General features: G+C 40.0%; 1 long non-coding RNA gene across 1 annotated transcript; it reads right to left on the minus strand.

Moving 5' to 3' along the window:
• Nucleotides 1–12,597: 12,597 nt before the first annotated feature.
• On the minus strand, nt 12,598–13,628 carry LOC114541403. The gene is made up of 3 exons (XR_003689271.1): nt 13,120–13,628; nt 12,856–12,995; nt 12,598–12,683 (listed from the first exon to the last, which is right to left on the minus strand). It is a non-coding gene; the product is annotated as an uncharacterized LOC114541403 (long non-coding RNA).

Genomic DNA, 13,628 nt, shown 5'->3' on the forward strand with positions numbered 1-13,628 from the left:
GCTGGAACTTTTTTGCAAATGTGGACGTTGGAAATCTTTTGCATGTATGAACGCTGGAACGTTTTTGCATGTGTGGACGCTGGAACTCTTTTGCATGTGTGATCGCTAGAACTCTTGTGTGTGGACGCTGGAACTCTTGTGTGTGAACGCTGGAACTCTTTTGCATGTGTGAACGCTGGAACTGTTTTGCATATGTGTACGCTGGAACTCTTTTGCATGTGTGGACGCTGGAACTCTTTGCATATGTGTACGCTAGAACTCTTTGCATATGTGTAGGCTGGAACTCTTTGTATATGTGGACGCTGGAATTCTTTTGCATGTGTCAACACAGGATCTTTTTTGCATATGTGGACGCTGGAACTCTTTTGCATGTATAAACACTGGTACGTTTTTGCATGTGTGGACGCTGGAACTGTTTTGCATATGTGGACGCTGGAACTCTTTTGCATGTGTGGACGCTGAACTCTTTGCATATGTGGACGCTGGAACTCTTTTGCATGTAGGAACGCTGGAACTTTTTTGCATATATGTACGCTGGAACTCTTTTGCATGTGTGGACGCTGGAACTCTTTGCATATGTGAACGCTAGAACTCTTGTGTGTGGACAATGAACTCTTTTGCATCTGTGTACGCCGGAACTCTTTTGCATGTGTGGACGTTGGAACTCTTTGCATATGTGTACGCTGGAACTCTTTGCATATGTGTACGCTGGAACTCTTTGGATATGGGTACGCTGGAACTCTTTGCATATATGTACGCTGGAACTCTTTGCATATGTGTACGCTGGAACTCTTTGCATATGTGTACGCTGGAACTCTTTGTATATGTGGACGCTGGAACTCTTTTGCATGTGTCAACACTGGACATCTTTTGCATATGTGGACGACGGAACTTTTCTGCATGTATGAACGCTGGAACTTTTTTGCAAATGTGGACGTTGGAAATCTTTTGCATGTATGAACGCTGGAACGTTTTTGCATATGTGAACGCTAGAACTCTTGTGTGTGGATGCTGAACTCTTTTGCATATGTGTACACTAGAACTCTTGTGTGTGGACAATGAACTCTTTTGCATCTGTGTACGCCGGAACTCTTTTGCATGTGTGGACGTTGGAACTCTTTGCATATGTGTACGCTGGAACTCTTTGCATATGTGTACGCTGGAACTCTTTGGATATGGGTACGCTGGAACTCTTTGCATATATGTACGCTGGAACTCTTTGCATATGTGTACGCTGGAACTCTTTGCATATGTGTACGCTGGAACTCTTTGTATATGTGGACGCTGGAACTCTTTTGCATGTGTCAACACTGGACATCTTTTGCATATGTGGACGACGGAACTTTTCTGCATGTATGAACGCTGGAACTTTTTTGCAAATGTGGACGTTGGAAATCTTTTGCATGTATGAACGCTGGAACGTTTTTGCATGTGTGGACGCTGGAACTCTTTTGCATGTGTGATCGCTAGAACTCTTGTGTGTGGACGCTGGAACTCTTGTGTGTGAACGCTGGAACTCTTTTGCATGTGTGAACGCTGGAACTGTTTTGCATATGTGTACGCTAGAACTCTTTTGCATGTGTGGACGCTGGAACTCTTTGCATATGTGTACGCTAGAACTCTTTGCATATGTGTAGGCTGGAACTCTTTGTATATGTGGACGCTGGAATTCTTTTGCATGTGTCAACACAGGATCTTTTTTGCATATGTGGACGCTGGAACTCTTTTGCATGTATAAACACTGGTACGTTTTTGCATGTGTGGACGCTGGAACTGTTTTGCATATGTGGACGCTGGAACTCTTTTGCATGTGTGGACGCTGGAACTCTTTGCATATGTGGACGCTGGAACTCTTTTGCATGTAGGAACGCTGGAACTTTTTTGCATATATGTACGCTGGAACTCTTTTGCATGTGTGGACGCTGGAACTCTTTGCATGTGCGAACGCTAGAACTCTTGTGTGTGGATGCTGAACTCTTTTGCATATGTGTACACTAGAACTCTTGTGTGTGGACAATGAACTCTTTTGCATCTGTGTACGCCGGAACTCTTTTGCATGTGTGGACGTTGGAACTCTTTGCATATGTGTACGCTGGAACTCTTTGGATATGGGTACGCTGGAACTCTTTGCATATATGTACGCTGGAACTCTTTGCATATGTGTACGCTGGAACTCTTTGCATATGTGTACGCTGGAACTCTTTGTATATGTGGACGCTGGAACTCTTTTGCATGTGTCAACACTGGACATCTTTTGCATATGTGGACGACGGAACTTTTCTGCATGTATGAACGCTGGAACTTTTTTGCAAATGTGGACGTTGGAAATCTTTTGCATGTATGAACGCTGGAACGTTTTTGCATGTGTGGACGCTGGAACTCTTTTGCATGTGTGATCGCTAGAACTCTTGTGTGTGGACGCTGGAACTCTTGTGTGTGAACGCTGGAACTCTTTTGCATGTGTGAACGCTGGAACTGTTTTGCATATGTGTACGCTGGAACTCTTTTGCATGTGTGGACGCTGGAACTCTTTGCATATGTGTACGCTAGAACTCTTTGCATATGTGTAGGCTGGAACTCTTTGTATATGTGGACGCTGGAATTCTTTTGCATGTGTCAACACAGGATCTTTTTGCATATGTGGACGCTGGAACTCTTTTGCATGTATAAACACTGGTACGTTTTTGCATGTGTGGACGCTGGAACTGTTTTGCATATGTGGACGCTGGAACTCTTTTGCATGTGTGGACGCTGGAACTCTTTGCATATGTGGACGCTGGAACTCTTTTGCATGTAGGAACGCTGGAACTTTTTTGCATATATGTACGCTGGAACTCTTTTGCATGTGTGGACGCTGGAACTCTTTGCATATGTGAACGCTAGAACTCTTGTGTGTGGACAATGAACTCTTTTGCATCTGTGTACGCCGGAACTCTTTTGCATGTGTGGACGTTGGAACTCTTTGTATATGTGTACGCTGGAACTCTTTGCATATGTGTACGCTGGAACTCTTTGGATATGGGTACGCTGGAACTCTTTGCATATATGTACGCTGGAACTCTTTGCATATGTGTACGCTGGAACTCTTTGCATATGTGTACGCTGGAACTCTTTGTATATGTGGACGCTGGAACTCTTTTGCATGTGTCAACACTGGACATCTTTTGCATATGTGGACGACGGAACTTTTCTGCATGTATGAACGCTGGAACTTTTTTGCAAATGTGGACGTTGGAAATCTTTTGCATGTATGAACGCTGGAACGTTTTTGCATGTGTGGACGCTGGAACTCTTTTGCATGTGTGATCGCTAGAAATTGGAAATCTTTCCATATGTGGACGCTGGAACTCTTTGCATATGTGTACGCTGGAACTCTTTACATATGTGGACACTGGAACTGTTTGCATATGTGTACGCTGGAACTCTTTACATATGTGTACGCTGGAACTCTTTTGTGTGGACGCTGAGTTCTTTGCATATGTGTACGCTGGAACTCTTTGCATATGTGTACGCTGAAACTTTTAGCATATGTGGATGCTGGAACTCATTGCACATGTGTGCGCTGGAACTCTTTTCATATGTGTACGCTGGAACTCTTTACATATGTGTACGCTGGAACTCTTTGCATATGTGGACGCTGGGACTTTTTTGAATGTATGAACGCTGGAACTTTTTTGCAGATGTGGACGCTGGAACTCTTTTACATGTATGAACGCTGGAACGTTTTTGCATCTGTGGACGCTGGAACTTTCTTGTATGTGTGATTGCTGGAACTCTTGTGTGTGGACGCTGGAACTCTTGTGTGTGGACGCTGAATCTCTTTTGCATGTGTGAACGCTGGAACTGTTTTGCATATGTGGACGCTGGAACTCTTTTGCATGTGTGGACGTTGGAACTCTTTGCATATGTGTACGCTGGAACTCTTGTGTGTGGACGCTGAACTCTTTGCATATGTGTACGCTGGAACTCTTTGCATATGTGTACGCTAGAACTCTTTGCATATGTGGATGCTGGAACTCTTTTGCATGTGTCAAACTGGAAATCTTTTGCATATGTGGACGACGGAACTCTTCTGCATGTATGAACGCTGGAAATTTTTTGCAAATGTAGACGTTGGAACTCTTTTCCATGTATAAACGCTGGAACGTTTTTGCATGTGTGGACACTGGAACTCTTTTGCATGTGTGATCGCTAGAACTCTTGTGTGTGGACGCTGGAACTCTTGTGTGTGGACGCTGGAACTCTTTTGCGTGTGTGAACGCTGGAACTGTTTGGCATATGTGGACGCTGGAACTCTTTTGCATGTGTGGACGCTGGAACTCTTTTGCATATATGGACGCTGGAACTCTTTTGCATGTGTGGACGCTGGAACTCTTTGCATATGTGGACGCTGGAACTCTTGTGTGTTGACGCTGAAATCTTTTGCATATGCGTACGCTGGAACTCTTGTGTGTGGACGCTGAACTCTTTTGCATATGTGTACGCTGGAACTCTTGTGTGTGGACGCTGAACTCTTTGCATATGTGTACGCTGGAACTCCTTGCGTATGTGTAGGTTGGAACTCTTTGCATATGTGGACGCTGGAACTCTTGTGTGTGGACGCTGAAATCTTTTGCATATGCGTACGCTGGAACTCTTGTGTGTGGACGCTGAACTCTTTTGCATATGTGTACGCTGGAATTTTTGTGTGTGGACGCTGAACTCTTTGCATATGTGTACGCTGGAACTCCTTGCATATGTGTACGCTGGAACTCTTTGCATGTGTGTAGGTTGGAACTCTTTCCATATGTGGACGCTGGAACTCTTTGCATATGTGTACGCTGGAACTCTTTACATATGTGGACACTGGAACTGTTTGCATATGTGTACGCTGGAACTCTTTACATATGTGTACGCTGGAACTCTTTTGTGTGGACGCTGAACTCTTTGCATATGGGTACGCTGAAACTCTTAGCATATGTGGACGCTGGAACTCTTTGCATATGTGTGCGCTGGAACTCTTTTTATATGTGTACGCTGGAACTCTTTACATATGTGTACGCTGGAACTCTTTGCATATGTGGACGCTGGAACTCTTTTCCATTGTCAACACTGGATCTTTTTTGCATATGTGGACGCTGGGACTCTTTTGCATGTATGAACGCTGGAACTTTTTTGCATATATGTACGCTGGAACTCTTTGGATATGGGTACGCTGGAATTTTTTGCATATGTGTACGCTGGAACTCTTTGCATATGTGTACGCTTGAACTCTTTTGCTTGTGTGAACACTGGAACTTTTTTGCATTTGGGGATGCTGGAATCTTGTGTTTGGACGCTGAACTCTTTGCATATGTGTACGTTGGAACTCTTTGCATATGTGAACGCTGGAACTCTTGTGTGTGGACGCTGAACTCTTTTGCGCATGTGGACGCTGGAACTCCTTTGCATGTGTGGACGCTGGAACTCTTTTGCATGTGTATTTGTGTTCACGCTGGAAATCTTTCGTGTGGAAGCTGGGACTCTTTTGTTTGACGCTGGAACTTTTTGTGGTAGACGTTGGAACTCTTTCGTGTGGACGCTGGAACTCTTTTCGGTGGATCTAATAATTCTTCTCTTTTGACGCGAGAACTCTTTTTGTAGTGGTTGGAACTCTTTTTAAGGACACTGTTTTGTGTCCTCGGTGGAACTGTTTTGTGTTGACATTGAACTTTTCTGTGTGGCCGCTGGAACTTTTTTGCAGGTGTGGATGTCGGAACTCTTTTGTGAGAACAGTCTTTTGTTTGGACGTTGGAACTCTGATGTGAGGAAGTTGATACTCTGATGTTTAGGCGATGCTGGAATTATTGTCTTTGGACATTGAAATTCTTGTAAATTGACATTGGAACTTGTTTTTTTCAGTTGTTGTTAAATCTTGTGAATTGGGTGTTGTGTTTTGAGAGGTTTATTGGCTTCCTGTGGCGGAAGCTGTCTTTTTCTTGTAAAGATCACTTGGTGTAACAGTTCTCGATAACTTCATTTTAAACCATTTTGTTCTTTCTTCTTCGATGTTTTGTTCTTCATAAGAACATGCTTTCGATTTTGGTTCCTTGAATGTTTTCCCCTTCTTTGCTTTTTTAAAGAATTTAAATTTGGAGGTCTTGTGTTGTTTGGACGTTGTTTCCTTTTCTTCGTCGATTTCTTTTGGCTGTTTAATTTTTTTTTCATGTTTCCAAAACATGGACCGTTTACTTTTCTTGGCGGCAGATGTCTCCGTAGAAGATGACGCTATTAAATTAAGATTCATTTGTGAAATGTTTAGTTGTTACGTGTGAAACTAACAGCACCTGTGTATGTAGTAGTAGACGAAATTGAGCTCACTTTCTTTCGCCTGAAAAACGATGTTTACCTTCTGCATCTGCTTTCTCAAGAGTTCTGTTGAATTCATCATCTTGTTCGACGGGGAGAACAACTCTGGAGTGGATGTCACTTGACGTTGATCCTTGAAACATCTTGTAGATATCACATGGTTTCTTCATTGGACAAGGTTCAGGTTTCACTGAGTTGTTGCCTGCAGTCGAATCACATAAAGGGTTCACCTTTCTGTGCTTTCGTTTCATTCTTTTTGAACGTTTGTTCTCTTTGACTTTGATTTCTTCTTCGGCAAGCTGAAGTGATTGTAAAGAACCCAGGTTAATAGAACTTTCAATGGCGAGCGATATTTTATTAGTTTGCTAGCCTTCTTCCGAGAAAGTGCATCCTATGCATGCTTGATTGGTTTCGCTTACCTCACAAAGAGGTTCTACATTCAATTCTCGGACATGGACGCTTGAGTCGTAACTCTCTGCATTGACATATTGCCCTGTTTTCGCAAGGTGTTGTGCAGGCGTGTCAGAAATGTCCGACTTTAATTTCAACTGTTTGTCCTTTCTTTCGTTGTCGTCTTTTGCCAACTGACGACACTCGACGGCAATTTCTGAGGCTGGAAATAAGATGAATTGTATTGTTAATGAGCAACGCGTTCCACATTTGACGAAATGTTTCCCTGATAGCATTGCCTAACTGAAAAAATTCCACGCTCAGCAATATCACAGGCAGTCTATAAGTTTAATTTTATTTTACCAGCGCGGTTTTTATCTGAAATTTATTTTAAAACTTCGAAAGGTACAGTTTGGGCTGGTCATGTATGTTGTGGTATATTGCAAGCAGTGGAAATCTTCAAGTTACTTACCGATTTGACGAGTTACGTCTCGGCAAGTGAGGTCTTCTGTGTGAACTGTGTCACAGCATGGTAAGTTATCGCTACCGTTGTCTTCATCGTTGTTTTTATCAAATATCACTTCAGGAAGTTGAACTTCTTCATCGCTCTTCCTTCTCGGTGTCTTTTTCGTGTGGCCACAATCTGTATGAAGAAAAAGAAAAGAAAAATAATTATGATAGCAATTGTACTGGAGCGCTCATATGTTTCTTTCCATGTTCAAAAGCTATTAAAAACAAGTACGATCGTACTACAGGGTGTCTGAAAAAAAACGCAACCACTTAATATTCTAAAATTCATATTGCTCATAAGCTCAATAGATTTTATGCCCCTGGGATTTTAAAATGGCTTCTAATCGTACAGTTCAACTGCTAATAGTCAAATCAGCTAAACTAATAATGGTGCAGCTAACAACCGAACAACGAGTTTTTATTGTCGTGCATGATAACTTGAATGCTAACTGTCGACCTTATAAAATAAATTGTAAATAAAATTTTGCTCGTTAAATACTTTCAATTCAGCTCGTTGGTTTACGCACCCGACTTTGTTTACCGACGATTGTTCCGCTAGAATATGATTACAAGCTTTCTCGCATTCCAGGGGCCAAATGTCTTTTGTGTTGTAGAACAAAGAGGATATTCATGAATATTAAGTGGTTGCGTTTTTTTTTATACACCCTGTACAGGGTGTCTCAAAAAAACCGAAAACTATTGAAATCACCCATAACAATGCAATTGTTAGAGTTTGAATGCCTAAGCACTCTGTTGGGACCCACAGGTGTATAAATGTTTACCATACTCCTTTTTATGCATGCATATGCAGTAAAATTTGCTTGTTCGCAAAAATGATATTTACTAACAATATTTACAATTTACAAACATGGATAACATTATTTAAATGTGCATCTCAAGGACCATGACCTTTGACATGTCCTCTTTCTCTAGCAACACAAAGCATTTAGCATTTTATAAGTTGCATTAAATCCCCACGGGCTGAAATTCGTGAACACGGCATTCAAATTTTAACAATGAGTGATTTCAAAAGTTTTCTTTTTTTGGGACACCCTGTATAGTGGACCAGGAACTGCGTAACCGAGTTTAATTTCTGAACTGCATTGTATTTATAACAATGGAGAGGACAATGCATTTCTAATCGTTTCCGTTTACTTTTACAGGGTATCCCAAAAAAAAGGAAAACTATTGAAATCACCCATAACAATGTAATTGTTAGAGTTTGAATGCCTAAGCACTCTGTTGGGACCCACAAGTGTACAGGGTGCCTAAAAAAACCCGAAAACTATTGAAATCATTTATTGTTAAAATTTTAATGCCGTGTTCACGAATTTCAACCCGTTGAGATTTAATGCATCTTATAAAATGCTAAAATGCTTTGTGTTGCTAGAGAAAGGGGACATGTCGAAGGTCATGGTCCTGGATGCACATTTAAATAATGTTATCCATATTTGTAAATATTGTTTATAAATATCATTTTTGCGAACAAGCAAATTTTACTGCATCATATGCATGCATAAAAATGAGTATGGTAAACATTTATACACCTGTAGGTCCCAACAGAGTGCTTAGGCATTCAAACTCTAACAATTGCATTGTTATGGGTGATTTCAATAGTTTTCGTTTTTTTTGGGACACCTTGTATATAGGCTGAATATTAATGACATGTATATATCATTTGCTGCAAATATATCAAGAATTGCTTGTAACTTGCTTCAAAGGTCAAAAGTAAAAATTCGAACTCCGTCAATCGATGCGGAATATTGCTTAGAATAATTGTGCCAAGTTTCATTCCGATCAAACAAGTAATGCTAGAGCCTTAGGGTTTTTTTAAAGAGCGTCGCCCCCTAACAACAACAACAACAACAACAACAACAACAACAACAACAACAACAACAACAACAACAACAACAACAACAACAACAACAACAACAACAACAACAACAACAACAACAACAACACAACAACAACAACAACAACAACAACAACAACAACAACAACACAAACAAGATTAGCAGCGGTTAGGGACCAGTTCCTGGTCCAACAAGGCCGCTTTAAAAATTTGCACAATAGAAAAAAACAAGATGACATTTAAAAAGGCAGAAGCGTAATTTGATTAACCCTTGTAAAGTTCACTAACCTTCTGTTTCGGTGTTGACGGCGAACAAATCGTGGTACATTTTTTCCTCTGCGGACATCTCCCGTGTTCCGCCAACACAACCAAGTCTCTCTGGAATAAAAAAAACACGAAACCATAAGTTAGCGCGATAAAATCCGGAGTTATCAGCCTCAAAAACTAAAGAATTCTTCGACACTTGGATTACCTGCAAATCTTCGTACAATCTTTAACTGATTATCACTCGCTAAGCCGTCGTTGATTCGAGTTTTTTCAATTTCCAACAGTTCACCTTCGCCAACCCTTGTCCTGCGTCGGAAGGGTTTTGATAATGAGGAAAGGGAAAACATACTTTTCAATTAAACACTTTTTATCGCTCTGTGAATTATTTCGCGCGCAAAATTTTTGCAACCCTATCCGCACGAAACGATCATTTAATTGACAACTATTGAATTAATTTTTCGTCATTTAATTGAACCGCCCCATGTGCGTGCGTTTTCGATGACTGATTTTGCGTTGAATGAAGCTAAAAACTAGCAGTAATGACATTCGTGATCACTGAACGGCAACAACTTTTAAAAAGCTTTAGCTCTGTTATAAAATAACCCAAAAACAATGAAAACTCAAAAACAATGAAAGCTCAAAAACAATGAAAACCAAAAACAATGAAAGCTGTTGAGCTGAAAGCCTGAAATAAACCCCTTCGCATACGGGCTGACAGCCTAACTTAGATTTTGTTATATAAAAGAAAATTATATTGATATTAGAATAATAACGGCGTTACTATAAGCATTTGATTTTGCATGCAGATGACCTTTAAATTTTATATGACAAAACACTTCCGCTTGATTACACTAAAGAGTAATTATTTCTGAAACTAGGAATAAAATAAAATAAGTTCCATTTAATTCTTGGGATTTTTTTGTAAAGGCTTATACGATTAAGAACTCAAACCCTGAGACGAGAAAGCTCGTACGATGCAAACTACAACCTTATAGAAATGCTGTATGCTGACTCCGAAGAATGCTGGTATATTGATCTTGAATGGTCTGCAGGTTATAAGAATGAGACAATAAATACAAGAATGTCGGATTGCATCGTGTGTGAAAAAAATATTCATAACAATCTTTGCCTCTTTTAGCTGCAATTCAAGCTCCGGAATGGACAACCTGGACAATTTCAAAAGAACTGATAGAGGCGGTTTTTATGTCTGTTGCATGGGCATGCAGTGCCTAGTATATAAAATATACGCTATAAACTGTTAGATAAAGATTGAATAAGGATATATATTTGCATGTAGATTGTCTATACTTAAACGGAAGCAGCAACCATGGCAACATATCAGTGACAGCTTCAGGTATATGCCATGTCACTCACGGACAGACCAATACACATCGTCATACCATGAACACAACATATCCAGGGAATAAGGGAATGGGGGAGTTATTACTATCCCAGATTGAACATGGCGGACGTGAAAATTTAGCTCCGATAAATTTCTTATAAGATTTCAACATGTTCAACTTAATAAGCTGTCTAATAAGCTCCAAACTGGTACAAGAGTTATAAGTTATTTGATTTATGCTATGGCGATAACAAACAAGCTAAGTTTAGCTTGGAACGGGGACTATGAATCGTTGAAGAGGTTTGTTTATGAAACCTTCAAACTTGATGGTGTTTGGTCTCAACCCGGCGGGGATAGGAAGCTTTTCACAACCGAAGATTCGACGATCCTCTGGAGAAAGAGTAAGAACTTGTTGTCCTTTAATGGATCGAAAGCTAACAACTTCAAGAAGGAATTATGTAAGCGTATATGTGAGTGTGAAGACGACATTTCAGAACCTGTGTCTGTACATGACATGGGCAAAGTTCATTCGGGTGAATCGCCTGATTTCTACACTGATATAGAATGTATGAAGCAAGATCAACAAGTGAATAGCGAGGCAATTCAATCATTGTCGAACTCTATCTTGCACATAACTTCAGTAATTTCAGAATTTCAAGATTTCATCAGGAAGAATGAAACAAGCCTTACAGAGGGGTCTTCGACAAAGTCAATTAACCATAACGAAGAAAGAGAAAATGTAAATCAAGTTATTGCCCAAGACTGTATTGAAACTGACGCTAATGACACCTTAGTGTCAGATCAATTAAAAAATTCTATAGGAAGCAATGAAGCAGGATTCACTAGTCAGTCGGATGAATCTGACGAGACTCTTACTGATAGAGAAGTTGGCTGTGTTGTGGCGCGTCGAGAATCCTATGCCCAAGTGGTTAAAAGGCATCAAAACCCCGTAAACCTAAGGAAAAACCAAATATGGTTAATAACCCTGAGATACTTTACTAAGTGTCCCATTACAAAGAAATACTGAAGGTGATGGCTTTATTGGGGTTGACAGAAGGCGGAAAAGAGTAAAGAAACTTTTCCTGTCTGGAATACACGAGAGCGTGCAAGAGAATCAGATCTTATCCTATTTAGAGCAACGAAATATAATACCTACTCACATTGCTCTGTTTCGAAGTCAACGAAGAGGAACCCAATCTGCTAAAATCCACATACCATCTTCAATGTGGTCTGAAGTTCAATCGGAAGGTTTCTGGCCAAGATTTGTCAAATGTAATCTGTGGCAATCGAAAAGCACTAGAAATTCCATTAGACGTGAAATCAAATTTAACACCACCCATCATGGGAATTTTTCAACATACGTCTAATGGCTCACATTCCAATCAGATTCAATAATATTCCCGTTGTGATAACCCAACGTAAATATCGCTCACGTTTATCAAAGCGTAATACAGGAAACCTTGTTCCTGTGACATTGTCGGACAGTACTGAGGTAAATAACACACAAAGTATTCCTGTTAGAATAACAGAACAGAGACAAAGTTCACCAAATAACAATGTCAGAACGCATTGCGTTAATAACTGTATCAGAATCCACCCTGAAAAAGCACAACGCCCCCTGGATAATAATAGAGCTGTCCCTAATATTATGATGCTGAATGCAAGATCATTAGTCAATAAGGTAAATGAACTTGAAATCCTTAGAGATAAGTATATTGCTGACTTAATTCTTGTGACAGAAACATGGTTAAGAGATGTAATCCCTGATGAGGTTGTGAATGTTTCTGGTCTGAACATTATCAGAAAAGATCGATTGTGTGGTAGAGGTGGAGGGGTAGCAATATATGTCAATGAAAGTATACCACTAAAAACGCGTGATGATTTAAACGATCAACTTTGAATGCTTATGGATTACTATCCGCCCAAAGTGGTTACCAAGATCAATTTCAAGGATTGCAGTAGGATGCGCATACCTTCCACCAAACCTAAATGTATCTGAAATTGACAATTTCTATGATTATATCAACAACTGTTATGACCAGCTTTGTCTAGAAAGCCCACATACGGCAATTATTCTAGGAGGCGATTTCAATCCAGATAGTAATGGGTTCCAACAAAACCGTTTAAAGAGGCATTGTCATCTTAAACAAATTGTAACGCAACCTACCAGAAACAGAAACATCCTTGATTTAATATTCACTGACATGGCTGACTGTTACGAAACTCCGGAAATCCTAGCCCCACTGTCAACGTCGGATCATAATATCATCAGCTGGAAGTCCAAGTCTCATATTACGGAGAAAGGAACTACGATTAAAATCAAAGTGAGAAAAATCCGACAGCAGCAGTTAGAGAATTTCGAATCTCTACTAGCAAGTTATAACTGGTCTTCGGTTCTTTACACCTCCGACATCAATGAAAAAGTCAATACCTTTCTTCAGGTCACTGAGAATATGATTTCTGAATATTTTCCGGAAAAAACGGTTAAAGTTTATAGTAAGGATAAACCTTTTATGACAGCTAAAATAAAATCGTTGATTCTTAAAAGGAATATGGCTTTTAAAAATAAAAAAGTTGAGCGTGTGAAAAGTCTCAGAAGACAAGTCTCGGCAGAAATTCGGAAAGCGAAAATTGATTTCTACGAGAATAAAGTAAGTCCAAACTTTAAAAACAACCCTAAATCTTGGTGGAAACAAATGAAGGGCTTGATCGGCAAGAAAACTGCTAAACCAATAATGTTGGATCCCAATACTGGGTTTCAGATGGATGATAAGCAGTCTGCTCATTATATAAACGATTATTTTGCAAACTTAACTAAGAATTATCCGAAAGTGAACGAAAATTGGTTGGAATTTCAATGTATAGAGAATCTACCTCTAATTACTGTCGACCAGGTACAACGAGAATTGCGTAAAATTAACCTTAATAAAGCTCCTGGTC

The sequence above is a fragment of the Dendronephthya gigantea genome, unplaced genomic scaffold, assembly GCF_004324835.1.
Source record: "Dendronephthya gigantea isolate DGI-Jeju-01 unplaced genomic scaffold, DenGig_1.0 000288F, whole genome shotgun sequence".
Taxonomy (NCBI): domain Eukaryota; kingdom Metazoa; phylum Cnidaria; class Anthozoa; order Malacalcyonacea; family Nephtheidae; genus Dendronephthya; species Dendronephthya gigantea.